We start from the raw sequence: 4,030 nt of genomic DNA, 5'->3' as shown, positions 1-4,030 counted from the left end.
CATCTGACCATATGGATAGAGATACAAGAAAAAAACTGTTATATAGAAACAGGTAAATGAATTAAAAGAATTAAGGAGGAAGAGTTAGATGAGGAAGGGCTAGATGTGATCAGAGAATTGTGGAAAATCATGTGGGAATGAGAGCATTTTATAAACATTGGACATTATGCTGGATAAATTTGAAAGACAAATATAAAAAATAATATGTAGAATGGCAAGGCATAACAAGAAAATAGGGAAAGAATAAAACCACAGAGGTAGCGTGGCCGAGTGGTCTAAGGCGCTGGATTTAGGCTCCAGTCATTTTGATGGCGTTGGTTCGAATCCCACCACTGCCAATAGATTTGTAACCTTTCCAAATTTAAGACGTTACATTTATTTTAGGTGGGAAGATGGCATAATGGTTAAGGTGTTTACCTTACAGACACAAGGTGCAGGGTTTGATTCTCACATGGGGTAATTGGCTAGGCTTGAAATGGCCCACAAGGGTAATTAGCCTAGTACTAACCTATGAACCTACGAAGAAGTAAGTCTTTTCTATGATTCAACAGTCCTCACCAAACTTCAGTCCTGTTTACTCTCTAGACTTGGGCAGACCTACAATAAAATTGCCAAATTTGGTGCCAACCTTCCTAACCCAACCCACCACTGCTTAGCCCTTTGCAAGCTACAGTGGCTTGCATTCACATAAAACTGTCCCAACTACATCTAACCCACCATTTACTTAACAAACCTACTTCCTGCCCCTCCCTCCAAAATCTAGTCTCATACTATTCCCCCTTACTACCCCTTCATAGCTCTGAGAAACATCTTTTGAAAATGTATACACCTAAACGTAACATAAGCAATTGTCTTTAAAAATCTTCTATTACAAAAACCTGGAATAGCCTTCCCTTTAACTTACGAAACATCACTCAACCAACAAGCTTTAAAAAAGAACTAAAACTACTTTTCCAAACCAACTGGATCTGACCATGCCATGATCCTACCTGAACATCCTGTTTTTGCTGCATAACTACTCTTTTTTAGTCAAATTTATCTAACCACTGAAATTACTGTCTGGTAATTGTGTAATCCATATAGCTCTTCTTTTATTGCCTTTTCTGAGACATGTACCTCCAAAAGGTTACTCATCTATTTCTATAAGGTTTAGACTCTATCAAACATACGCTGTATTTAGTATTTGTTCACTGTTTCTTGTTATTATTTTTTTATATTGTATTCATTTTCTGTTTAAGCCTATTGTTGCTACTATGTATTTATTAATTTGTTGGAGCTTTTTTCCTCGGATCTCCATTGAAAATGGGCTATAAGTGCTCAGTTGGACTAACCCGGTTAACAAATGTGAAATAAATAAATAAATAATAAAAGTAAATAGCAATGCATTTACAGACTTAGTAAGGAATCTTCTTCTTCTTCTTTCGGCTTTTCCGGGTTAGGGGTCGCCACAGCGGATCTCCTTGTCCGCTCATGATTGGCAGTGGAGTTTTACGGTGTCGAGTTGCTAGCCTGGCGCCCAACCTTCCACAGAAGGCACACACATGCCCACACTCACACCTAGGGCCAATTTAGAGTGTCCAATCCACCTGCAGCATGTCTTTGGGATGTGGGAGGAAACCGGAGCACCCGGAGGAAACCCACATGACCACAGGGAGGACATGCAGACTCCACACAGAAGGCATCCCAGCCGAGGATCGAACCGGAGAACCTCTTGCTGTGAGGTGGCAATGCTAACCAGACTTAGTAAGGAATATAAAAGAATATTTTGAAAGAGAGAAATATATGAGATGAATCAAGAGAAGATTAAAACATTTGTTTAAACAAAGGTATATTTTGCAGGAGAAAAAGAAGAAAGAGCACCGTATTTGAGTAGGATAGTAAAAGAAAATAAAAAGGCAATAATAGAAATAAATGAGAAAGGATCAACTGTCAGAACTCAACAGGAAATAATGAATGTAGTAAAAGAATATATAGAAAAAAGTAAGATAAAAAAGAAACAAAAGTGAAAAAAAAAAACTAAGAAAAAGATAATAAAGAATTAGAAAATGAAATTATCGTGGAAGAATAGAATAATATGTTAAGGTTAGTGAATGTAGAATTTGTGACAGGATTAGATGGGACATAATATCATATGTATAAAAATATGTCAGAGTGGCAAAAGAAGTATTTTGTAGAAGTATTAAATGAATGGTTTGATAAAGGTTTTGGGCAAATGAAATATTTGTCAGAGTTATGGAATTAATATGGGAAAAAGGATACATAGCAGACATAAGAAATTAAACAGTGATAATACTTAAATAATACTAATTATATGTTTTTACGAAAATAATACATGGTAAAGACCGCACTCTCCAAAGCCAAGAACACAGCATCCATTGGATCAGACAACATCCCAGGCTGCGTACTGCATGAACTACAGGACGAACTAGCACCCTACCTAAGTACCATGTTCAAACATAGCCTCACCTCAGGTTATGTGCCTACTGAATGTTGCACAGTGATGGTTATCCCACTCCAAAAAGGAGGTGCCACCTCAGACACCAGAAACTACTGCCCCATTAGCCTGACGAGCCTAGTCTGCAAGGCAATGGAACGTATCATCTTGGAGCTGATAAACAAAGACATAGGTAACCTCCAAATCCTGGACCCCACTTAGTTTGGGTTTGTAAAAAATAGATCATGTCTACTAAACCTGATTGACTTCTTTGAAGAAGTCACTAGAGCCATAGACGAGGGCAAGGTAGTGCACACAGCCTATCTTAACCTTGTCAAGGCTTTCAATACCATCCTCCACTCTGGAATTATAGATAAATTTACTAAATTGGGCATAAATCCCTATGTCACAAGATGGGTGGCCAAATAGCTCACTGACAGAACCCACACAGTAAAAGTAGCCGGCTCCAAGTCTGACTTCAGACCATTGATGAGTGGAGTACCACAGGGTTCGGTCCTGGGTCCTCTCATTGTTCAGCATCTACTTTTCTGAAGTGCAGGCCAACACAGAAGGTCTTTGGCTAACAAAGTTCGCAAATGGCTGCAAACTGGGACATAATAGAATCACCTAATGATGTAGACATTCTACAAAAGGGCCTCACAGAGACAGATGCTTGGTGTCAAAGTCATGGCCTCAAGCTCAATCAGGTGGAGCTGATAGAAATCCGTTTACTTCAAGATCTGGTACTTCGTCTACTTGCCTTCAACGGATACATTATTCAAAATACAACTGCATTAAATACATTACAAAAAACCATCAACCATTCAATTACACTTAATTGACAGTAATTAAAGCCATAATATGTTATTTAAACCTGTAATATATTATATAAACCATTATTAACCATATTATTTAACAACACTTATATTAACAATTTTCAACTCTTAATAACATATTATTTAATAAAGTTTTAGATTGTTCATAAATAAATTACTAAGCAAGCCATCAACATTCACATTTCATTATATTCTCTCTATCAAACTTTTTTCTTTTCCAATTACATAAACAAATTTCATTAACAAAGTTCATAGATAATAATAAATAAACAAAATTACATAAACAAATATAACAAGATTAAATTCAAAAACAGAAACTATGAAACCAAACCAATGCAAAAAACATCATAGGTTCATAGGTTGGTACTAGGCTATCGGCCCTAGGGCCTATGCAAGCCTAGCCATAACAATTCCCTGGATATTTCTTCCCACAATATTTACTTCTCTGGACCCCTGTCTAGAAGGGCGACTGACATGATCCCCGGGGTAAATTTCCTGTCTCCCATCCAAGCATCAATGTTCCTTTTGAAGAGGGCCAATGAGGTGCTCTGCTTGACATGTATGGGCAGTCTATTCCAGAGTATGGGGAGTCTCTGGGTCAGGAACCTATCCCTCCAGCATATTTTGTTCATTGTGATGACAAATTTTAGATCCCTGGAGCGTGTGGCTCTGAGGGATTGGGATTTCCTTAAGTGGAGCATATCCAACAGCTCAGGGTTTGACATGGCCTTGTATGTTAAGCAGAGATTGCCTCTGAGTA

The 4,030-nt window shown here is 37.8% G+C and overlaps 1 non-coding gene across 1 annotated transcript; it reads left to right on the top strand.

Annotated features, from left to right (window-relative positions):
- The first annotated feature begins 256 nt into the window (after nucleotides 1–256).
- TRNAL-UAG lies at nucleotides 257–338 on the top strand. The gene has a single exon. It is a non-coding gene; the product is annotated as a tRNA-Leu (tRNA).
- The last annotated feature ends 3,692 nt before the right edge of the window (nucleotides 339–4,030 follow it).

This window comes from Protopterus annectens, chromosome 6.part0, assembly GCF_019279795.1.
Source record: "Protopterus annectens isolate FY-2018-M chromosome 6.part0, PAN1.0, whole genome shotgun sequence".
In the NCBI taxonomy this organism is placed as follows: domain Eukaryota; kingdom Metazoa; phylum Chordata; order Ceratodontiformes; family Protopteridae; genus Protopterus; species Protopterus annectens.
The sequence above is the reverse complement of the archived record's forward strand: the minus strand, read 5'-3'. Positions and strand labels throughout refer to the sequence as shown.